This window comes from Doryrhamphus excisus, chromosome 20 (genome assembly GCF_030265055.1).
Source record: "Doryrhamphus excisus isolate RoL2022-K1 chromosome 20, RoL_Dexc_1.0, whole genome shotgun sequence".
NCBI classification, from domain to species: Eukaryota; Metazoa; Chordata; class Actinopteri; order Syngnathiformes; family Syngnathidae; genus Doryrhamphus; species Doryrhamphus excisus.
The window spans coordinates 7,071,840-7,097,999 of record NC_080485.1 but is presented as its reverse complement, the minus strand read 5'-3'; the positions used below and the strand labels follow the sequence as shown (position 1 = coordinate 7,097,999).

Here is a 26,160-nt window from a genome sequence, read left to right as displayed (position 1 = left end):
TGTGACTCATATGCAACAGCAAAAAAACTCGCCACGATGCTGCAGCAGTATTTCACTTTGGACAATTATTTTTCCACATCTTGGGATGGAAGAGGAGTGGCATATGAATGTAGCCCATCACACACCGGTAGATTGCGTGTTGCAGAGCTGTTGCATCATATCATATTCATGCGAGCAAACAGCAGTGGTGCGAGGCGGTGCGCCAGCCAAATTATCATTTTGTTGACTTAGTACAAAATTTAAATTATGCAATTGCTTTATAATTTCAGTCAATAATACCTTTAGTACTTCAAACATGAGCTACTTGCTTTGGCAGTATTTAGATTATTCAGAATATTGAGATAGAAAGTCACAAGATACCAAAATATCATTCTCTCTTTTAGCCACAAAGCTCTACAGTTCAGTTCTTTGCTACTGTGTAGGTTGGATTGGTAAACTTGGGTCAGGCTTGCGTGTAAGTAGAAATCAGCTGGTTACTAATAAAATCACCCCCCAACACAAAGCACGTAACAATTCCAGCCATCCATTTCCCATGCTTATCTATGTCTGAGTTGCTAGGCTGAAACAGTCTGAGCAGGAAAGTAAATACGTCCCAGTTTCTACGTCCCAGACCTTCTGAGAGACAGTGCGTCTCATCGGTCTACCCAAGGTCGCCTACTGGGTGGACATGCCTGGGAAACCTCCCCCAGGACTGTAGCCTGCAGTATATTCAAGCCTCATCAGCAGGAAACAATTGTGTCCATGGGTGAAATGTAGATGACTAGTAAACTCGTTACTGTGACAAATACAGGATCTAGGGTCATTTATAGAATAGGTTAAAAATGCTTGCCATATTGAACAAGACTTTTTACTAACAAATGAGAAAAAGTATAACTTTACAAGTAGGATTCGGTATTGTTTACATATGACTCAATAGCGGTAACAGTATTTTTGAAGCAGTTCCGGTGCCTATATTATGTCCAAAAACAATTGGAATTTTATTTTCATGACGGGCACAGAATGGGAATGACAATACTTAAATACTCATTCATTCATTTTCTACCGCATTTCCTCACAAGGGTCACGGGGGTGCTGGAGCCTATCCCAGCTGTCTTCGGGCGTACAGGGCACATATAGACAAACGACCATTCACACTCACATTCATACCTATGGACAATTTGGAGTGGCCAATTAACCTAGCATGTTTTTGGAATGTGGGAGGAAACCGGAGTACCCGGAGAAAACCCACGCATGCACGCGGAGAACATGCAAACTCCACACAAGAATGGCCGAGGGTGGAATTGAACCATGGTCTCCTAGCTGTGAGGTCTGCATGCTAACCACTCTACTGCCGTGTAGCCCCAGTTCATAGTTCGTTCGTTCATTTTCTACCACTTTTTCCTCACGAGAGTCGCTTGGGTGCTGGAGCCTATCCCAGCTGTCTTTGTGCGAGAGGCGGGGTACACCCTGGACTGGTCACCAGCCAATCACAGGGCACATATAGAGTGCATGAGGAATGTGGGAGGAAACCGGAGTACCCGGAGAAAACCCACGCATGCACGGGGAGAACATGCAAACTCCACACAGACATGGCCGAGGGAGGAATTGAACCCTGGTCTCCTAGCTGTGAGGTGTGCATGCTAACTACTGGACCGCCGTGCCGCCTACTTAAATACTACAATACTACAATGATAATTAAATCGATTGGTGAATTGGTGCAGCATCTGCTGTGATGTGGATTCTGCATCGGTCAGATGTGGTGAAGAGGGAGCTGATCTGAAAGGCAAAGTTCTCAATTTGCCAATGGACATTCCTCCCCTCAACTATGGTTACAAGCTTCGGGTAATGACCGACAAGACAAGATTGCGCGTACAAGAGGCTGAAATGGGTTTTCGCCGTAGGGTGGCTGGGCTCTCCCTCAGAGATAAGGTGAAAAGCAATGTCATTCAGGAGAAACTCGGAGTAAAATCGCTGCTGCTTCGCATTGAAAAGAGCCAGATTAGCTTGGGCTAATCTTAGGCTTGGTCATCTGGTCAGGATGCCTCCCGGACGCCCGAGGTTCAAGGCACATCCGAAAGGTACAAGGCCTCGGAGAAGTCCCATTACATGTTGGAGAGACTATGTCTTTCATCTGGCCTGGGAATACATCAGGATCCACTCGGAGGAGCTGAATGAAGTGGCCTTGGAGGGGGAAGTCTGGGCCGCGACCCCACCTCCGATTATTTACTTATACAATATCATCGAAAAGAACTTGTTGCAGTTGGCTAAGGCAGCATTAATTTACCTCCAATAGCGATACTGAGTTTGGGTACACATCCCTACTTATGACTACTGTGCAACTGTCAATGTTATGTACAGTAAACCTCGGATATATCGGACTCGGATATATCGGAAATTCGCTCACAACGGACAGATAAAAAAGAACCAATGCATTCATTCATTCATTTTCTACCGCTTTTTCCTCACTAGGGTCGGATGAAATCCGATTTACGCATATACCGGATATAAATCCCATATATGCGTAAAACGGACATTTTCCGGTATACGCATATAACGGATTTCGCTTATATCGGACAAAACCAGTGGGAACAATTGAATCCGATATATCCGAGGTTTACTGTATATAAAAAATAATGACACTAGCAATATCCTTTCATTTCTAACAAGGGAGTGGCTTAAAAAATAGGCACATTCATTTTTATAATTTTTTCTGATGGCCCATATTTATTGGCAACAAACATGTTGAGCGCCTGTCATGCCTACTCTGCAACCTTACTGATAGCATGTAAGAACCTCCAAGCCACATTCAGAATCTCAGACTGGAGCAACATGGGCGAATAATTAATGTCTTTTGAATTTGCTTATTTTACCAAGCAAAAAAAAAATACGTTTCTTGCCTTTACTGCCCGCGGCCAAATACTTAGCTTGCCTGGCACTGCTGCGTTCAGCTTCTAAAGAGATGATGCATGGCTCAGAGAGATGTTTTTTGCCAAACCATCACATAGGATTCGACACACGAAAAACAAACTTAAGAAACTCTGCATGAACTCCTGCAGCGCTGAGAAGTGAAATGAGACATCAAAGCGATTTTACGACTAAAAACATTGATATCTTTAAGGCAAGACAGATGTCATTTGCAAGTGTGGTGGCATGTTGTAATAAAATAAAAACACAAACATTTTTGTCGGTAGAGGAAGAGGGTAAGGGTGAAGGCTGAAGGGTGGTGGTGGCTTTTCCCTGCCATCGTGACACGTGTTTATCCAGGTGGTCAGACGAGTAGCAGATAGCTTCTGCAATTTCCCATGGTCTATCCCTGTCAGTGCAAAACAAATCTATCTCGTCTGAACCAAAACACAAACATTCACACCAAGTCTATGGAACTGGAAGAGACCATAGAGACGTCAAAAAGTTACATTCATACAATTTGTAGCCATAATCTTGTCTGATTTCCAGATTAGCCAATCCCGTTATTTCATAATATATCCTGTTCTATACAGGAAACCTTGAACTACAAACCAGACATAAGATTTTAATAAAATTCCGATACGAAACAAGAATCCAGAACCAAATGAAAAGCCAACTGATACATCAGTTGGCTGTGCGACCTTTGTGTGTATTGTACGGAGTTCCAATGGTCTGAATTAGTGCTGGGAATCTCAGGGTACTTCCCAATACCATAAGATTGGTGATACATGGCACAAGATAACAATAATATCTCGATGTAACTATACTGCGAAACAAAAACATGACTCATGGCTCTCAAGTTGATCAAATCTACTAAAAGAAGTACGAACAACAAAATAAATATTTACCATTTGAATAAAAAAAATATTTCTCCATGTTTGAGATTTGAGAAAAACTGGTGTAAGTGAAGAATTCCACAATTCCACAATGGTCTGAATTAGTGCTGGGAATCTCAGGGTACTTCCCAATACCATAATATTGGTGATACATGGCATAAGATAACAATAATATCTCGATGTAACTATACGGCAAAACAAAAACATGACTCGTGGCTCTCAAATTGATCAAATCTACTAAAAGCAGTACGAACAACAAAATAAATATTTACCATTTGAATAAAAAAAAATATTTCTCCATGTTTGAGATTTGAGAAGAACTAGTGTAAGTGAAGAATTCCACAATTTAAGAGACAATTTTTTACGACTTTCAAAAGGTAAAGCATTATTTGATAAATGTCTTGAATCAAAATGGTTGTGGAAAAACAATCCAATAACGTAGAATATCTCTTGTTGATGTGCCAAGGGAACGCCTCTGACTGGGAGAGAAATCAACACTTGACAGGCCTCTCTTGCCTGGTTGCTAAGCTACCGGGCTCAACAATCGATGTCTGAGGGAGGATTTTTTTTAGTCAAATGTCAGGTCTAAGTGTTCCCCAGCCTTTTTGACATGCTGTCGAAACCTGATGTGTCTCCCGGGAGGGCAACGGGATTTTAGATTCACACCCACGTCTACAGCAAGTGTTCCTGAGCAACAGTTCCCAACTGTTTCTTTCTTTCTTGACTCAGATGCTGCTGTGCCCCCTTATCTACAAGCGCCACCATACCTGAGTGTCTTTGGCAAGTCCTTATCATCCTCTCGACATGATCTACAGCACCTGCTGCCTGTCACTGATAAATGTAGCCAATACTAAATCCAGCCAGGCTGTCCACATAAGAGCCAGCATGCTACAAGATTCAGCAGGATTACATGTTGTGCAAGGGAAATCAATGATAAATCTCAGTTTTCATCATAAAAACGTAAAGGGAAATACTGCAGTGCTACATGCAGATCCACTGTGTGGTCTCCACTGATCCTTTACGCCAGGGGTCTCAAACACGCGGCCCGTGGTCCAAATGTGGCCCGCAGGACACTAGTTTGAGGCCCCCGCCTTGATATGAAAGTTTAATGTTAGTGCGGCCCGCACAAGTTTGATATGGATGCTGTATGGTATCATGTACCCAGAAAAAATGATTACGTTTGATTAATGTTCATGTTAAAGGTTAAATAACTGCTAATAGTTATCCTCCCTATCCGTGTGGAACTGGTAAGTTTTTGGCTGTTTAAAGGAAATAACTTGAAGGCTATCATTTAGGTCGCTAGCTCTCTAGTTTGCGAGTTAGCATGTGTCTCAAGACCCTGCAGCTGCAGTTGTCAATAAAAAATGTATAAATGTGACTATTTGTCATGTCTACAGGGCTCTAATAATGCTTTGTGAATTTTAATCTGGAAAAAATAATTTGTCTACCCACCAACTATATGTGGTTTCTTAAGTTTTTATTATTTGCCGTTTTATTATTATTATATTTATTTATTACTGATTGATTGATTTTCTTTGTTCTTGATTTGTTTATTTACAGTGAAGAAAATAAGTATTTGAACACCCTGCTATTTTGCTATTTCTCCTACTTAGAAATCATGGAGGGGTCTGAAATTTTCATCGTAGGTGCATGTCCACTGTGAGAGAGATAAACTAAAAAGAAAAATCCAGAAATCACAATGCATGATTTTTTAACAATTTATTTGTGTGATACAGCTGCAAATAAGTATTTGAACACCTGTGTATCATCTAGAATTCTGACCCTGAAAGACCTGTTAGTCTGCCCATTAGAAGTCCACCTGCACTCCATGTATCATCCTGAATCAGATGCACCTGTTTGAGGTCGTTAGCTGCATAAAGACACCTGTCCACCCCATACAATCAGTAAGACTTTAACTTGTAACATGGCGAAGACCAAAGAGCTGTCCAAAGACACCAGAGACAAAATTGTACACCTCCACAAGGCTGGAAAGGGCTACGGAGCAATTACCAAGCAGCTTGGTGAAAAAAGGTCCACTGTTGGAGCTATCATTAGAAAATGGAAGAAGCTAAACATGACGGTCAATCTCAATCGGAGTGGAGCCCCATGCAAGATATCACCTCGTGGGGTCTCAATGATTCTAAGAAAGGTGAGGAATCAGCCCAGAACTACACGACAGGACTTGGTCAATGACCTGAAAAGAGCTGGGACCACCGTTTCCAAGGTTACTGTAGGTAATACACTAAGACGTCATGATGTGAAATCATGCATGGCACGAAAGGTTCCCCTGCTTAAACCAGCACATGTCAAGGCCCGTCTTAAGTTTGCATATGACCATTTGGATGATACAGAGGAGTCATGGGAGAAAGTTTTATGGTCAGATGAGACCAAAATAGAACTTTTTGGTCATAATTCCAATAAGCGTGTTTGGAGGAAGAAGAATGAAGAGTACAATCCGAAGAACACCATCCCTACTGTGAAGCATGGGGGTGGTAGCATCATGCTTTGGGGGTGTTTTTCTGCACATGGGACAGGACGAGTGCACTGCATTAAAGAGAGGATGACTGGGGCCGTGTATTGTGAGATTTTGGGGAACAACCTCCTTCCCTCTGTCAGAGCATTGAAGATGGGCCGTGGCTGGGTCTTCCAACACGACAACGACCCGAAGCACACAGCCAGGAAAACCAAGGAGTGGCTCCGTAAGAAGCATATCAAGGTTCTAGCATGGCCCAGCCAGTCTCCAGACCTGAACCCAATCGAAAATCTTTGGAGGGAGCTCAAACTCCGTGTTTCTCAGCGACAGCCCAGAAACCTGACTGATCTAGAGAAGATCTGTGTGGAGGAGTGGGCCAAGATCCCTCCTGCAGTGTGTGCAAACCTGGTGAAAAACTACAGGAAACGTTTGACCTCTGTAATAGCAAACAAAGGCTACTGTACCAAATATTAACATTCATTTTCTCAGGTGTTCAAATACTTATTTGCAGCTGTATCACACAAATAAATTGTTAAAAAATCATGCATTGTGATTTCTGGATTTTTCTTTTTAGTTTATCTCTCTCACAGTGGACATGCACCTACGATGAAAATTTCAGACCCCTCCATGATTTCTAAGTGGGAGAAATAGCAAAATAGCAGGGTGTTCAAATACTTATTTTCTTCACTGTATTTTTCATCTTATTTTGTGCAGAAAAATAAAAATCAAGATATTTGAGAACAGTGGAATGTTTTTATTGTAGAAAATTGGAACCAAAGCACTGAAAAAGTTTGTATATTTTTCTGTTTTTAATAAATGCGTTTTTTTTTGTGTTTTTTTTTAGAAAACCTGATGCGGCCCAGCCTTGCCCAGACCCTAGCTCCAGTGGCCCCCAGGTAAATTGAGTTTGAGACCCCTGCTTTACGCCTAATATACACCCACATGACAATTTGTTGTCCAAAAATAAAAGTGTTGTGGTGACAAATTCACAGAAAGCCTGTTTAGCTCTCATTGAGTTTCATATTGGTGATCAAAATGAGCCATAAATAGACTCTCATTGTCATTTTATCAGCAGCTCACACACACATAGAGAAGATACTATGGATGCACGGTATCAGCTTTAGTTGTGCATCGGCCAACGCAGTTGCTAGTCAACAACAAAACATGTCCTCAGCATCAATTCATCAGCTCATCTGGATCGGTCTTCAAAGCAGTGACAGGAGCAGGTCCCATCTCAGATAACTTGAGGTTGCTCATCTTGCATTCCAGAGCCATGAGCTTCATATAAACCACTCCAACTAGTGCATGTCACTTTAGACAGCAGTCATGTCATTTTTTTTCCAATCAACAAACACAATTACTTCCTGTGTGTTTGAGGAGTCAATGGGGTAACACTAAGTACAATTATCAAAGTGATTGGTTTCTTCCCGAGTGGCTCCTTATCTTCTGGTACCTACTTGGCTCTACTCGCTATTGACATTCTTCCATTAGACTACATACTAGATACCAACTAGATACTGTACTATTTCTTTCCATTAGCTTTTCTTTCTGGTTCTTTGGAACGACAAGAACTCACAAAAACAGAACCATGGATCAATATATTTTGTTTTATGTTCAGGAATCTGGGTTTATTCATGTCCTCACTGTTGTATACTATATATTATTATCACATACTACAGTATTAATTGGCCCTGTACCCTAGAAACCGCCCATGAATGATACGGGAAAAGGCCGAAATGATACTGTGTCAAAGCCCAGGGCAGTGATACTGATAAAATATAGAGTTTAACCATGTCCAGTATCAGCCCCCGTAGCTGTCCACTCAGAGCGCGCTGCTCTGGTATCGTGCCCGTGAAATAAACCAATCAGAGAACAGCACACAAGCCCAGGTCATGAAGTGGGCTCCTGGGTTTAACTTTCTAAACTCCGCGCATGTGACAGGAAATGTCACTGTAACTACAGTAAACCTCAGATATATCGGACTCGGATATATCGGAAATTCGCTCACAACGGACAGATAAAAAAGAACCAATTTTTCTGTAATGCATTTCCAATAAAAATTCATTGCATTTATTGGATTTTTTATAACGGATTTCGCCTATTTCGGACAAAATCTCCAGTCCCGTTCCAATGCATTTCCATTAAATTTCCCTCGCATATATCGGATGGCCGCATCGTGGCGCTCTGATTCGCCGAATCGTGACAGGCCGCCATAAGACGTCATTTGCAGCGTTTGCAGCGTTGCCTGCGCGTCCAGGTACATACATTGGAAACATAGTCAAGGAAGTGCCTTTTTATAACGGATAAAATCCGATATATGTGTAAAAACGGACATTTTCCGGTATACGCATATAACAGATTTCACTTATATCGGACAAAACCAGTGGGAACAATTGAATCCGATATATCCGAGGTTTACTGTATAAATATTCCTAGTGCTTCTACGGTCACCAAAAAAAACAAACTTAATGAATGGAACTTTAATTGTCAGACATTGATAAGATAAGAATGTTGATGAAATATTATTGTTGAAATATTTTTGCAATTATTGTGTTTACACTGTTTAGATATAATACATGTAATAAACTGAACATTTTCTGGAAACAAAATGGTCTTTTGATTAAATAGTACGTGATAATAACCTTCGGTCTCGGGCTGATACTGACACTTGGGGGCATGATACCGGGCCTGATACCAGACAAACCATGTGATAACCTATAATTATGTGTATTTCTGACTCTCTTTACAAAAGCAAGCTATATTTCTAGAGGGCACTGTACAGTTCATGACAGGGGTAGAGTAGTTTGCGGTGTATATGTGCATGCGTGCGTGTGTGACTGAATGAAACAACAAGGGGACGGATTGGGAAAGGGGGTGGGGGGGGGGGGGGTTGAATACTGTGTCAAGCTTTTTAGTTTGAGACTTCTTGTGCTGATGAATAATTGAGCTGTAGTCAAGCGGGGAGCCGTTTCATGCTATCTCCAAGTTAAAATTAGACCGTTCTCTTCATGCAGACAGTCTCTTTGAGATGCGACTGTCTCACAGCATCACACTCGTCTCTCCCCGTGTCTTTGCAGCAGCCCACTTGTGTCTCTCACCGCAATAAACCTCAGTCAATATGAAGAGAGACATAAACATGCTTGGCAGACCAGTCAGAGTGCGACAATATCTGTGTGGCCTTGTCAAACACAGCAGTGTACAGATTAGTATTAGTTCTTCGCCTTACTGAGATACTCATAGTGTATCTGTGGTGCAGTTCTCGAAAAAAAAAAGGTTGTCTTTCTCATCTGTCTACCTGTCATCACCATTTTCTGTCCCCCCCTCGGGCTTTCCTGTCTTCGCCTGGCCTTGAGCACCAGCGCCCATCTCAATCTGTCCCTCCGTGCCACCAAAGAGCCCAAAAAGTAGGACACAGAGAGCTTGTCGCACGCTCACACATCAAAAAAAAAAGTTGTGGCACGAAAACACTCATTTTTCATGACAGCAGACTTAAAGAGTCCATCAGCCCAGTATCGGCTCTTATCTATGGCCAGCCAGCTGTGGGGCATTCAGTGACTCTTCAAAGTCTTCGTTTCTTGGGGTTATCTGGGCTTGCATTGTTAGTGTTTTAATTAGAACTGCCTCTCGCTTGCTCTCAGAGATCCACCCAGCCCAAACATCAAAGCTCCTCTCTGAATAATGATGTATTGCTATACTGCGCCTCAGGTATTGCCTCCATCCTCCAAACCCCCGCCTCGTTGCTCCTGAGCTCTCTCAGATCCTCCCTGCACACCTCTTTGTGTCTCTCTGATGCCCAATTTACTGCTATTTCACCGGGTTTGCTGACACAACATTTTGTCGTGTTTCGTCAATAAGATGATGCTCCGATTGCTATTTGCACGCTCTGCATGCTTCTGCTTTCTTGTTGGCTTCAACAATGCAACAATACACTTCAGATGCATACATGCAGATGGCAACAAGAGCTTTATTAAAGTTTGGTCCGTTTTAATTGACACTATTACAGATGACATAATACTAAAATGTTAAAATACTACTATAATAATATATATTATTATATTGATTATCAATGTTTATTATTGAGGCAGTAGCACAACTGTGTTTTTTTTTCATTAGCCCTAATGTTGTGGCCAAAGTACAATGAGAATATTTTAAGAAAGCTTTTTATGAAATTATGATTATTATTAGGGCTACTATATTTTTGTGTACCCTATTGTAAAGTGAGACTTAATGGTTCATTGAGTGTATCTGTGTACTTTGTTAACTGCTTTTTAACTGCATATGCTCCTGTGCAATACTATGTGTATATTTTGGATATCTTGTATATATCTTGTTAAATTGTCTTTTTTACTCTACTTTTGTATACTTTTTTTTTTTAACTTGACTACTGCACTGAAAGGAGAAGCTCTTCAATCTCGTTGTACATCTTGTATAATGACAATAAAGGCCATTCCATTCCATTTTTTTTATTTAAAAATGTGATATCGTCTAATTTCAGCCCCTCATAAGTGAATATTTTTTTAATTAACCTCTATGAAGCAGACTTATCTTTGTTTTTTAGGCAAAACAAGATATCCACACACATCCGCTCTGACTTTGGAAAATAATGTTTGACATCTTTGTCTGTTCTGATATGTTGCGCACAAAACCACTAACTGTCTGCGTGGATATTGATTTGGTCATACTCATACCGAGTAATTAACCAAGAAAATAATAGTTACTTGCAGCCTAGTGTACAAATATTATAAGAATTATACACTATTTAATTTCTTATTCTACTAGATTAATAACCTTTTTCTATCTAACTATGATAGTTCTATTTTTGTAAGAAATCCTTATATTGCGTTCAATTCCACCCTCGGCCATCTCTGTGTGGAGTTTGCATGTTCTCCCCGTGCATGCGTGGGTTTTCTCCGGGTACTCCGGAAAAACATGCTAGTTTTTCCGACTCCAAATTGTCATAGGTATGAATATGAGTGTGAATGGTTGTTTGTCTATATGTGCCCTGTGATTGGCTGGCGACCAGTCCAGGGTATACTCCGCCTCTCGTGTTCATGGAAATTCCACCACTATTTATTTTTGTCCTGACCCTCGGCCCACACCGTAGTTTGAGAAACCGCAGTGCATTGCAGTTAATGTTAAGCCACAAGTTGGAACAAATGGGCACCAAAGAAGAGAGTATTTTGAATGGTAAGTTTAGCTTCAAAGCCCTGGCAGATGGCTCTCTCGACAAGACCACAATTATTTATACCTACTGTTGCTGTGACTTGAATTGTCACCGGAGTACGTCAAGTATCAGATGCCACTAGCTGGACTTGGCTGGAGAAACTGAAGACGCTACAAAAAGTGTTGGAGCACTGCAGGTATTGTTTTATGGTCATTTATATAGCGGTACCTTGACATACGAATGTCCCGACTAACGAATGTTATTTTGATTATGGGACCCGTAATTGCAAGTCATCATCAGCTATTTGGAGGCCTTGTGTCACAAAGGCCGACGTGAACAATAACACACAGTGCTCAATGAGATGGCCATAACGGCTTGCATGTGAAATTATTAGCATTATTATTATTTATTAGTGTTAATAAATGGCCAAAATGCAATTAATCACGATTAAATATTTGTCCTTGATTGACAGCCCTAATTATAACACATTTATTTTGTTATTTTACTAATACACTAAAAAAAAACTACCAGTATTTAATTATTATTAGTCATATTTTAGGGGCGGCACGGCGATCGAGTGTTTAGCGCGCAGACCTCACAGCTAGAAGACCAGGGTTCAATTCCACCCTCAGCCATCTCTGTGTGGAGTTTGCATGCATGGATTTTCCGGTTTCCTCCCACATTCCAAAAACATGCTAGGTTAATTGGCGACTCCAAATTGTCCATAGGTATGAATGTGAGTGTGAATGGTTGTTTGTCTATATGTGCCCTGGCGACCAGTCCAGGGTGTACCCCACCTCTTGCCCGAAGACAGCTGGGATAGGCTCCATTACCCCTGCGACCCTCGTGAGGAAAAGCGGTAGAAAATGAATGAACGAATGAGTCATATTTTAAATAATACACTTACATCATAATTGCACACATAAGGCATATATATAAGCACCACATATTCCCACGATTGGGAGTTAATCCAAGCAGTGCTAGCAGACGAGCTAAAAGCCCTTGGCTTATCAACTTGTCCAGCGCAGCTCTTAAAGCATCAGTGAGTGAGGTTTTGCACATCGTGTTATTGCAGAGTCACAAGAGCTGGCAACCGTTGCACATGCAGTAATCTGCTTTGTTTTTATTCCATTATAGGAATTTAAATGATTTTGAACAAGGTGTTTTGTACTTGGCCAATGACTTTGATAGTGATGATCTATACACATACATATCAAGAAAGCCAACAGGCTAATACGACTTGAACAAGAATGTGGTGTTACCTCATTAAAAGTAGTGTTGCCTCATTGTGTCACATTAAATAAAGAGGCCGTATCATTTCCTGAATTGTGCCAGATGTTTATGTGCCACAACGAGCAACTATTACAGCATTTCACATATAAAATATATATGGAATCAACAAGAAGCAAAGCATGGTGTACTTCCTACATTGCATCATGTGAAGAGGAGAACAATTCTTTCCCGGCAGTTCTCCACTCACATGACTGCTCACCGGGTGAAAGTCGCAGTAAGGAAATGGAAATGGATATGGACAAAGATGCAAATGCAAACACGCCATCATGACATGCTTCAATGACAACAATGGCAGGTGTTAGTCACATTGTTGCCAGTCAGTGTGCTTTTCTTTTCTTACACATTTCATATTGTGGCTTTAAATGACACAATTGGCTTTAGGGGGACTCGCGAGTGTCACACAATGCTTTGGCCCACTTGATCAGACACACACTGAAGTCATATTTTAGGACACGTCAGATGCAGCTGCTGCTGTCATGAAGAGGTCAGGATCCTTGGCCGCCATTATTCATCAGCACCACTGCGCCTGTCGGAGAGGACCGTTTACAACATACCGCTTACTTTTTTACCTGATTTACTAAACGTGACTGATATTTGCCGGACACTTCACATTGGTTGCTCAATATTACAGAATACAATCAATAAGTATAATGCTTATCAAATGCATTTTAAGGGCAGGGGGTGGACTTCTTCATTATTATTATTCTTATTTTGTATATAATGTACCTGCAAGCTCCGCCAGTCCTTGAAGTGTTTACTTCACCTTTTGCTTGGGTAGTCATGAATAAAACAACAACAGCAATTTTTTTCTCTTTGTGAAACAGGCTAAAATTGTTTTATATGCAGTATATATTTAAAGTACCCAGGCTACAGCATACCCCCATGACACTAATGAGGACAAGTGGCATAGTCAACCTCTGTTCATACTGATTTTCTATTGTATTTTTAACTAAATGTTTGTACTCACTGATGATTTATTTCCTTCCGAAAAACAACAGGAATCTACGAAACGTCACCTGCACTGTACAGTATGCAGGTATTTTTTTCCCCACAGTCACACTGGTTGAATTGTTTGGCTAAAAAGTTACTGAATCGATTTTAACTTACTGAATCGTTTCGGATCGTGTAGTTCTAAATGAACAAATATTGTCCTTCATTCATATCAGCAACCAAGAATTGTGAATCAAAGCATACCTGCAGAGCAGTGAAGCGTACAAGTATATTCCAGGGTGAAAATGTGTGCAGACTATGAAAAATGCATACATGTTAGCAGGTATGCAAGGATTCTTTGTATGACAGGACCATTGTGCTGTTTCTAAGCAACTCCTGCCAACAATTATAGTCAAAGATTCCCCATACGACAAAATCTGCTGAAAGATTGCCGTTTGAATAGCCGTTGCCTACAGGAAGCGTTCAGGATCCATTTAAGTGACACTGCATTGTGTTTTAACCTTGACCTAAAACGTGTACCTTAAAAACAAATGTGCTCATGGTGCCAGTAATTGTTCACAAAGCTTCATACAGATGGGTTGTGTAAATTCCACACAACTACCATGGAAATAAGGTCAACAAAATATAAAAGAAACCATCTCCTCCTGTAGCAATCGCATTACTGGGAGATGACAGGGGGTTGTCGGATTTTTCCAACATTCATATTCATCAGGCTTAGCGAAGTAATCCCCCTTTGATCACCCGATATTTGAATTTTTAATCTCAGGTAACAGGTGTACGTGCATTCTAACTCTTTAGCATCATAACTGCAGAGCCGCAGCCAAACGACATCTGGCCCACACTGTGGTAATTAGGCAGCAAAGTGCATGTTGTGTTTGTTGTTTGGATAAAAGGTCTGTCAACATATTGCGAGGCCCACGTAATACGCGTGAGCTGAGGTGATGCGTAGTTCGTTGCACGGATGGGAGCTGCTTTGGCCCATTTCGCCTGCGATGCCTTCAGGGAACACAGCACCCGTGGCAGCCCAAGGCCAAAACCTGACGCATCTGTCAGGTGGATTACATCACTGACATCATCAAAGGTCACCTGCGTTAGGGGTTCATCGTATCCTGGTTAGTTTCAAATGTCAAAGCGGTTTCCTGTAGTTTTATGTGTTCTTTTAAATCCTCGCAAGGGCTAAAGTGCGAAGACAAAAGGTATTGATTTATTACTTAGCATAATAACACAATTACCATAATCGGTTTTGGACCTAATGATATACAGTTCATATTTCAGATGGTTATTATACTGTTTTAACTTTACCATAATTATCCCTGATTTTATAGCTCAGGGTTAGTGTAGGTGTGACCTAACATTAAATCTGTGAGCAAGCACAACTCTTGTTGACTATTTATTGCAGGGAGGAACGAGTTGGTGTTGAGCACGCTGGCAGCAGTTTCGCAAATAGAATTTGGAACTGAAATCTGCGAATATACAACACAATGCGCACCTGCGTCAATGCGTACAAGGGTAAAAAAAAGTGCAGTACAAAAAATGTGTACATGTGGGCGGGTCAAACGGGTGAAACGTCGATAAAGTCAAGTATGTCCAAATATTCTCATTCAATCGACTGCAACAGGACTGTTTAGGTTCTCTTAGAAGACATGTCGCCTCTCATTCGAGCAGGCTTCAAAACAGGGGTCTCAAACACGTGTGGCCCGCAGGGCACTAGTTTGAGGCCCCTGCCTTGATATGAAAGTTTAATGTTAGTGCGGCCCGCGCAAGTTTGATATGGATGCTGTATGGTATCATGTACCCAGAAAAAAATATTACATTTGATTAATGTTCATGTTAAAGGTTAAATAACTGTTAATAGTTATCCTCCCTATCCGTGTGGAAGTGGTAAGTTTTTGGCTATTTAAGTTTAAAGGAAATAACTTGAAGGCTACCGTTTAGGTCGCGAGGTCTCTAGTTTGCGAGTTAGCATGTGTCTCAAGACCCTGCAGTTGCGCAATATGTTGTAAATAAAAAAAGTATAAATGTGACTATAGTCGTGTTTTGTCATGTCTACAGGGCTCTAATAATGCTTTGTTCATTTTAATCTGAAAAAAATAATTTGTCTACCCACCAACTATATGTGGTTTCTTAAGTTTTTATTATTTGCCGTTTTATTATTATTATATTTATTTATTACTGATTGGTTGATTTTCTTTATTCTTGATTTGTTTATTTATTTTTCATCTTATTTTGTGCAGAAAAAATATTGCAGAAAATCGGAACCAAAGCACTGAAAAAGTTTGTATATTTTTCTGTTTTTAATAAATGCATTTTTTTTGGGGGGGGGGGGGGGGGGGGCCTGATGCGGCCCAGCCTTGCCCAGACCCTAGCTCGAGTGGCCCCCAGGTAAATTGAGTTTGAGACCCCTGCTTAAAAACTTTCATTCACTCGTACACTTGGTGGTAAACTACATCTGTAACTACAGCTGCCCTGAGGTAGTCTGACAAAAACATGGCTGCCAACCAAGGAGGCAAGGTCACGACAACACTGACCGGGCCAACATTCCACTTTCTGGATGACCTGCTCTACCTCCTGACCCACTGTCGCCCTCAACATCATAATATAGATAATCATGCTAATGTTCATAATCCAAATAACTGCGATATGAAATATTCATACTGTAAGCGAGGTAGCAAGGACTAGCCAGTTTATTTTGTGTGTCACGGTCAAGCCGTCTTCCCCACTGCAGTATTCAAATTGGTACATTGGTAATTCATATTTGTCATTTGTAATGCCTTACATCACTAGAAAGTAGTCGACTAATAGGGATAGAAAACCGAATACACATACTTTGCTTTTTGTCAACATTATTAAATAGTTCAACACCGGCTGAGGTAGTATGTGTTCTGTGTCATTCTAGTATTTTTCTGTCTCTGCTTGTTGTAACAGCATGATACTCGTGTAGCGCCGCCAACCCCCTCACTGGATTCAGAGAACAATGGAGCAACTGATCTATTTTTGTGATACTGGATGAATACAAACATTTGTGTTCTTTTGCCTGTGTAGGAGAGCGTGTGGGTGTGGCTCTGAAGCAAAATAGAGATTCTAATTGGTATGCATCTGCTGACCATAGTGATGGAGATGGAGCTCAGAGGTGACAGAGATGAGGAACCATGACGGTGACATCACAGCCCAGAGTGCAACAACAAATGTCATCTTGTTTTAACCCAAACAAAAGACCCTTATCTATCTCTGAGTTTGGCTCCCAGGATTTGTCCTATGAGTTGGAAATGTGACGACACAGAACACTGACCTTCCCTTTCTCTAGTAAAAGGCGCTCTTGTGTGGGTCTGTGCAGGACCGTGGGAGGGAAAAAACTCAGAGAATCCCTTTGATGTTGAACACTTATCAAATGAGAAGCTAAAATAACACAGCAGTCTGATCCGGCCCCTTTTTGAGTTCAAGACGAAAGAAGGTATATTCAGGCGATGTCTCACTCCACACCAGGGGTCTCAAACACACGGCCCTAGACACTAGTTTGAGGCCCCCGCCTTGATATGAAAGTTTAATGTTAGTTTGATATGGATGCTGTATGGTACCATGTACCCAGAAAAAATTATTATGTTTGATTAATGTTCATGTTAAAGGTTAAATAACTGTTAATAGTTAACCTCCCTATCTGTGTGGAAGTGGTAAGTTTTTGGCTATTTAAGTTTAAAGGAAATAACTTGAAGGCTACCGTTTAGGTCGCTAGCTCTCTAGTTTGCGAGTTAGCATGTGTCTCAAGACCCTGCAGTTGCGCAATATGTTGTAAATAAAAAAAAAGTATAAATGTCGTGTTTTGTCATGTCTACAGGGCTCTAATAATGCTTTGTTGATTTTAATCTGAAAAAAATGTGGTTTCTTAAGTCTTTATTATTTGCCGTTTTATTATTATTATTATATTTATTTATTACTGATTGATTGATTGATTTTCTTTATTCTTAATTTGTTAATTTATTTTTCATCTTATTTTGTGCAGAAAAATAAAAGGTAAGATATTTGAGAACAGTGGAATGTTTTATCAGAGCTTTTCTTGTAGAAAATCGAAACCAAAGCAAAGTTTATTCATTTTTCTGTTTTTAATAAATGCGTTTGTTTTTTTTTTGGAAAACCTGATGCGGCCCAGTCTCGCCCAGACCCTAGCTCCAGTGGCCACCAAGTAAATTGAGTTTGAGACCCCTGCTCCACTACCCTTCTGTGGGTAACCCCTTTAGAGAGCAGGGAGAAAGGTTCCAACATTGTGTTGTGTAAATAAGCTATTTAGTTTATTTTATAAAAAAGAATAGACACAGACCAGTTCTCTATGGAAAATATTCTTAAAGTTACTTGTTGTGATCTGGTGCGATATGGGAAATGAATGAAAACCAAATAATAGAGCTTTGCAATTGCGGGTCTGGGCTCCCCTTAATATAATGTTAGAGAAGAAAACACTGTATTTTCTCTTACTGAGGCATTATTGATCCATCCATCCATTTTCTATATAGTTCAATCCCGTCCAAACAGTCACTTTTCCATGTATTGAACTCACCAGTCAGAACAAGATGATTTCAAACAACAGTGGAGGATAAAACTATTGTAAGTATTGTAAGGATGAAGTATTTTGTGTCAGCATGGGGCTTCTATTCATTCATCTTAGTCATTTCTAAGTCATACACCATTGTCTCGGATCTTCTCAACCAGTGAGAATCCAGCAGACCTTTATGGCATCCTTACACTATCAGTTCAAATCATGTCCAAACTGGTACTAGGTCTTCAAAAACTTTATTGGCCACAGGTTAAGAGTGAATGAATTACTCCAGGAGCTATAAGTACAGTAGGCTTACTAGACTCACCGACAAATGGAGTGATATCATGATAAGGCTTTCCAACTAGGGGAAGAAAATCAGTTTATAGCGAGTCCTTACTGGAACCAGAAGGAGCTATAGCACCACAATCGATTTAGTGAGGATGGGGCATTAGTATTCTTGGAAAACTAGAAATATTACCTTGCTACATCTGATTTCACCAATGTAAAAACACATCCAAAGCATTGAGAGGCAACAGACAGAAAACCATTGCTATTATTTATTTTTTCTTCATGAATGGAAATGTTGGAAATGTTGGATATTTCATTGATCTTTAGATACCCTCTGAGTTACAAGGATATCCAGTTTAGCGTTTATACCATTTTATGGAAGCAGAAACAGAACCCTAAATCATCATTCCGTCTTTTAATGGCTGCTGTGCAAATAATATCAAGTGACTTTTTAAAATTTAGAGAATGTCTGAAATTGGAATTTATGTCTCAGATGTCAAGCTTCGCAGCAGCAATGAGCTACAACAGCTCACTTGTCATTTGCTGTACTGTCAAAGTCCCCAGAGAGTAATATGACAATACAAGTGTGTTTTCTCTCTGCCGTGTGACGTCTTCAAAGTTATGTCGAGAACAAGAAAGACATTTCAGTGGTGTCGCAAGCATGGAAATATGAGAGCAATGATTTATGGCGCAATCTCTGAGTATCCCTCTTAATTAATATGGTGTCACAGTGTACACAGTGCGCAACTGTGGAACGAAAAGATGGGGGGGATCCTTGATCATTTTCCGAAAGTGGCAAACAAATTAATCAAGTGGCTTTTAGGTGCAAACCCGAGGGGACATGTAATTAAGTGAATGACATGGCATTTTTCTCTTTCGCGTCAATGTGGTTTTACCACTACATATGACTCGAATGGAAATGGGAGTGTTTAGTCTGGACAAAGATCTATGATAACATTTAACAGTGGCAGACAAAGTTAATGGTAATAAAATGTGTGACATTCACATTTGTGGCAGGTAGCAGCTGCTGTTGTGCTTTTTAACAGATGCACTGCAACTTCGATTAAGTGAAGAAAGCTGAGATTAATCTGAGGCCTTGCATGAGAGGAATCGTTCCAAATTAGCTGAAGGTCTAATTGCATTATGATTTTGAAATATTGCTAGGAAAACGGCTGCTAACAGGTCCGTCTATATGTATGATCAATGCACCTGTCATGTCTTTGATAGATTTCTGATGTTGTCCAACTTTTGACTTATCTATTCTTTCACTTGTATTACCTTAGGTAAACTTAAGCATCAATAACAGAGCCTCTCCTGTTATGAGAAAAAATACAAAAACAAACTGAATAAATATTCAGATTTGTCTGTGGAACTATATTATACAAGTATTTTCTGCATGATTACAATCATTTTTAACATGGAGTGTGAATGATTGTTTGTCCATAAGTGCCCTGCGATTGGCTGGCGACGAGTCTAGAGTGTACCCAGCCTCTTGCCCAAAGTCACCTGGGATAGGCTCCAGCATACAATATAAGCGATATAGAACATGGATGAATGGCTGGCCTTCAGGTGACATTTGTTGTTTATAGGACTTAAGTAGTTTGGGCATTATGTATCAATACTTTGGTTGCAAATAACACCAATCATACAGTTCTGCACCAACCTATGCCTCATGTCAGCCTGCCAGTGTCAGCACTTTTCCCTTCCCCTTTGCCCATTCTCACAATGCCATGTGATAGTGGGGCTCACATTGCAATCCGGGGTGGAACTTTGAGTCGAGATCCCCTTTGGCCGCAGCACTACTTATCTCTCCAACCATCCTGCCCGCTGTCCTCCAAAAAAATCCTGGAGCCTTGGGGTAGCAGAGAACCCAAAATAACAAGACATATCAGCACTTTGATCTGTATCCCTGAAGCAAGCTGTGACACTTGTGCAGCTGCTCTGAGACCACTCACAGGCGCGCACACAGTTGTGGAGAGGATAGAGGGGCTCTATGTATATATAGATACATATATATTGTGTATAAATAGATACATATATTTGGTATATATAGATACACACACACACATATTGACCTTTCACCTCTAGTGATACCGGCTCAGACGGAGCCAGACATGGATAAGAGAGCCCATGACAGGGCCGACCTGCAACTGTCCTTCAGATATAAAGAATCGGGACGTGAAGCAACACATACTGTAAATGAACTACTAGAGCACTTAAGATGAACTGTAGGGAGGGGGATCTATATTAGTAATCCACTACCTGGTACAGGATGCAAACAAATGGGACTATATATTTTTTTAATATATCACAAAAATATATAATCAAAACTATGAAGAAGATATCGTTAGCACGGTGTCTCATGTGTTAACACAAGATGACAGGATTTCACAATTTCAGCTGCCTATGCTGTTTAGCATATTTTAAGAAATTAACAGCACAGAAAAAAGTCACAACTTACTTGCATGTATGTGCACTTTAAGATAAGTACAAATTAATGTAAGTGCATTAACAACCTATGACTATACAGCAGCACACTGTACTCGCATGCAAGTAGTTCCTGTTCGCTCGTTAGCCACTTAGAATGTTAGCTTTGAAAAGCAACATAATTCAACACAGTGCAGAAATCTAAATCTGTTATATTTCACCTCGCAAGATTTGAAAATACGAGTATAAATGATGTTTTATCTCTGAATTTTGTTATGAATTTCAAAACATACTGGATATCTATGAATGTCGCTTCAAATGAAAGGAGCGTTGAACACAAGAGGTAGAGCTGGCACCTCAGATCAAGGTTGCACTTGATAAAGACCGATGAGCTCACTGCGGCACTTTGTGTCTCAAACACATGACTTATGTCACAAGTTGTGACTTTGCAACAGAGGCGCTGCATGACATAGCGGAGGTCACTCTTTCGCAATGCCTGGTGAAGAGTACAGACCTGCCAGTAAATAACTCACAGCCAAGTTGCTTGCCGCAGGACACAATCACTAACGCTGATAACATGTGCGAGGACGCGCAGATTCACGCCCCGCCAACACTAGCAAGGTCGCTTGAGTTTGGTCGTAAAAAGAGGACACTCTCGATGAAATATGAAGTCACTTTGTGGGGCTGATACATCGATTTTCTCACATTTGGATCGGAAAAGTACAACTGTGCGGTTGGCTATGTGTGATCACTAATTCAGCAAACACAATTGCACAGGTGGTCATGCCCTGCCCCAGTCACTTTGACTGAGTGGCGCAGGCGTGGTGTCGATTGGGTCGTGGGTGGGGGGGGGGGGGGGGGTGAGATACAACAACAGGAGAGCAATACAACTTTGCTCGGTCTTTATAATGAAAAGTAGTGAAGAGTAACGAGAAGGTTTTCTGTTGCCAACGTAACAGAGTATATATGTGTGTGTGCGTGTGGGGAGACTCCTTGTTTCCTTGGCAACGGGCATATTGACATGCTGCAGTGCTGTGCTTCTGGAAGTTGGCAGGCATCCAGGAAGCACCCTCCCTGCACAGCCTGCTCACATTCTCTAGTCCTTCAGCTCCACACCATTCCTGTCATCTCTTGGCCATCTTCAGATGAGCACCAATGGGAGGGCAAATGACCTGTGTGGATTGTGGGTCTTATTTGTTGTTCAGCCAGGGGAAAAAAAAAACATTGCATGAGGGAGGGTGTGTGTCGCTGCCTTTGCATGTTATGATGAATACAGCGAAAAGTGATCCTCGTGTTATGTTACAAGAACATACTACCGGCTGGAGAGGTGGGGGCGGGGTTGGGCTCAACACCAACAGATGGATAAACCCAGGAGAGGAATCCGTGCCAAGCGCCAACTGTATCAGCGGCTTGCTGGGGCATGAAAATGTCAGGCGTCAGCGACGAGCCACGCGTTCCCCGCTATTTATATAATCCACCATGTGCTGCATGTACACATAAGGCCTTGAGAGCGGGAATGGCGGGGGTTAAGGGTGAGAGTGCTGCCAGGCAGAGGAGGAGGTGAGATGAGCGTGTGTGACTCATCTCTCTATCAGCCGTAAAAGCAGCCTGACAAGAGCCGCCATTGCGCGATGTGTTCAGACAGGCTGGGGAGGGAAATGTCAACACCAGGCAGGCAGAGCCGTGCATGGCTAACAACCACATGGGACGATAAAGGCTAGTATTATCTCATCACACACACCGATGCTAAGTCTGTACTTAGACTAGTGGCAAGTGGTTATTGGTCTTGATGGAAGCAATGCACTGGCTTTGTTTTGCTGCGAGAGCATCAATTCATATACTATGCGCATGTGTACACACATACATATATGTACATAAAGTACATAACATGTAATGCCCTTAGTGTTACTCATAACCATAAACCAATGACACTTAAAATCGTGTTGGCCTCGGAGAGCTGGATACCCTATTCATTGGAATGACTCACTAAAAGAGTCAGACAACTGAGTTGTGGGAAAGTTGAACAGTACCAACATTTATTGCAACACAATAAATGCAACACTAAAGCTATTAAAATAAATGGGGTGAGGGGAAAAGGGTTTTAATTTTATGGGTGCACACTGTGACTCTTAATGTTGCTACTATTACCCGGGTAGTTTTTGTGTGTCTTATCTGAATCTGTAGTCCGATGTCCTCACAGCATAGTCCCGTCCGGTCCACTTGTCTGTTCCAGGGGTTAGGCTCTCCACTGAACCACACAATATACAATATGTCAATCGTTGCAAAGTGACTGAATGATTAAATAGCTTTTAGATCGATATTTATAATTTTTAAAACAAGTTGAAGCTTTACCGAGATTGACAACTTAGCTTCGCTAGCCCCCATTAGCACATTGACACAATGAATAGGCCACTCGCTATTAGCATTAGCGTCGTGCTAATAGCCACCTAGCATTCCCTTCACACACATTAACACGGCACATAACGCAGTATAACACCATACAAAATATCACAGCGGTGTACAACATCCGACAACACTTCCTTACTCCCGATTGGTTTTTACTAAATATTAAACAAAGCATATTACAGCAACATATTAGAGGATAGCATGTCGGTTTAGCCTCATAACAATGCTATTCTTACCGGTGCTCACACGAAGGACACTCGATGACCTGGCTCCTCTCGTTACTGTATGTGTACACTTCTTAATCATAACAAATAAACAACACATATTAGACAGTAGTATGGGTGAATTAATCACATTTTATAACTTTTATGTTGTACTTAATTACCGTGGTTTCTCGCACACGTCGCATTTAGAACTGACGTAATGAGCGTCAATTTAGTCTTTCACTCGATATATGTGCCACCTTTTGGCGATTTTTCAGAATGCACCTAAATGACATACATTATATTGGGTTTTTCCACATGGGTTACACATACGTATATACCCACATGTACTGTATATACCTATATACACGTATTAGGGCTGTCAACAATTATTTATGTTAAAATCATGGCAAGCCACTCTTCCCTGTATTCCTACCTTAACATGTCAATAACAGTGTTTAATTCCAATACTATATATGTACGTATGTATCAGTACACCAAACAACACCTTAGCAGTTCCCACTACACTTCCATGAGGTCCACTCGCCAACGCTCCAAACAGGGAGCTGCTTATACATACAGTATCCATGCATCCATCCATCTTGTATGCTGCTTATCCTCACTGGGGTCGCGGGGGTATGCTGGAGCCTATCCCATCGGGCGAGATGCGGGGTACACCCTGGACTGGTCGACATACAGTATGTTAAATATATGTAATCATGTCCTGTCATTTATATATTAAAAAGTTACATTTCAGACATTGTTGGAAATTGTTGATTAATCATGATTCATTTGTAAACTGTAATTAATCTGATTAATTACATTGACAGCTCTGATATATAGAGTATACTGTATTGTCCAGTTAGTGACTAGCTGGGGAACAAGTGACCCCATAAAAAAACCCATCATTTGGCATTTTGTGACACGGCCTTTTCCAAAGCCCTCAGGGTCTGTGTGGACTTCGTCCTGGTCCAGACAAAACCCTCTAAAGCCTGGATTTCATTTCCACCCCGGTGTCCCCCCCACCACTCCCCACCCCACCATTGTTGTTTTTTCCACTGTGTGCAAGGCCAGGGCGTTCAAAAAAGAAAAACTATCCGCTGTTGATGGTTCGGCTAGGCCACTCTTGTTATTCATGTCATGCCTGATGGTTTAGTGGGGCAGGGTGCAGAATTTTCCAGAAGCAGCTGTGTGCTAGTGAAGCTGACAGCCCAAAAAGGTCTCGGACTCCCTCCTTTTTTTCTCTCTCTGAGCCCCTCCTCCCAACTCTTCTCCTCTATCAGCACGCTTGGCTTGGTGCCCAGACTTACTCCAACTCACACTGAAACAGAAATATCCGCACCCCCCCACCTTCCTCCCGCCACTGAACATATCCCTCTGGCTCAACAGCCAAGCTTCCATCACTGCGGATGACATTGGATCATTTTTCTCCCCGTGCACATTCCAGCCAAAGAGGAGGACAAGGGAGGGGAGCGGCTGCTGTTTCTGCCCTCTGATTATATCATTACAGAGCAGCAGATGCGTATACAGTACAGTATATCCCGCACAACCTGTCATTAGCCTCCTTTATAGGATCAGCCCAAGTGAACAACTGCATTTGGGAATTCTGTCTCCCGACTGGAGCTATGCTGTATTCCTAAACACCTGTTGTCAAACGCATCACCGGAGTTATCAGATATTCGGGCAAAGAACTCGAAATAGAACGGTCTGAGCGACAGTTGTGTAACTCACTCGAAGTCACCGGCGCCAATAATAGAAGCCACCTGTCAAACACAGGCCTCCTGCTCAGTCTCTGCAAATGTTCCACAGTAACACTCATCAACTATTTGGCAAAAAAAGAGGGTACGCGTAGACAATACAGGCTCTCTTTGTCGCTGTAAAGCCTTGATTGACACGAGCTCCCACTCAGTTATGTAACGTACAGACAAACTTACAGCCACACGCACACACACAGTGTATCCACCAAACAAACAAAATATCTACGAGTGTTGCTCTTATCTGTTGACAACAGCGCGGCGTTGAGGAGATGAAAGCGGGCTCTCTCTCAGGAAGTTGTCTGCTCCGTTATTCGACAACTCGAGAGTGTGTAACTGTGCGGTTGTTGTGGCGGAGAGGTTGATTTCGTAGAGCTACGCTCACCGCGCTGCAGCCCGACTTGAAAGGCCAATAATTATGTGAGGCTGAGGCCCTAAGCGGGAGCGAGGGAAGAACAGACAGAGACAGGAGGAAATGAGCTGCTGTGAGCATCCCATAATACATCACCGCAGATCTGCTGACACACCCCAGAAAGCGAGCCATTCATCAGCCCGGCGGGGCCGCTCCCTCGTCAGATACACACCAGCAAAAGCGTTTGCATTCAGATGGTAAAGCGTTTTACTACATCACCGCACTGAAGATGGAACAAACTACTTGACGCTGCCTGTGTTCCCTCTCCACTCCGTCTGCAGGCTTTGTTTACCTTACATGGACTTTGTGTGCTTCTTTGCCTGCACACGGAGACAAAGACACATAAGGCACTGCCCCAAAAATACATACAATAGCCCTAGCTAGCCAGCAGGACGACATGACCTTACATGTCTTCCCAATGAATACTCCAACATTTTAGCAGGGTGTTGCTTTTTCTGGAACGGTACTTTCATTGTGGACTCCTA

General features: G+C 41.6%; 1 protein-coding gene across 1 annotated transcript in view; it reads right to left on the bottom strand.

Annotated features, from left to right (window-relative positions):
* Window positions 1-23,911, bottom strand: part of heatr5b (HEAT repeat containing 5B) — a 155,203-nt gene extending 131,292 nt beyond the window's left edge. The window contains exons 1-3 of the mRNA XM_058058319.1: window positions 23,692-23,911; window positions 23,543-23,603; window positions 23,049-23,148 (exon numbers count right to left, since the gene is read on the bottom strand). The gene's annotated coding sequence lies outside the window, so the exon portion shown is untranslated. The remainder of the gene's footprint in view (window positions 1-23,048; window positions 23,149-23,542; window positions 23,604-23,691) is intronic.
* Between the last annotated feature and the right edge of the window lie 2,249 nt (window positions 23,912-26,160).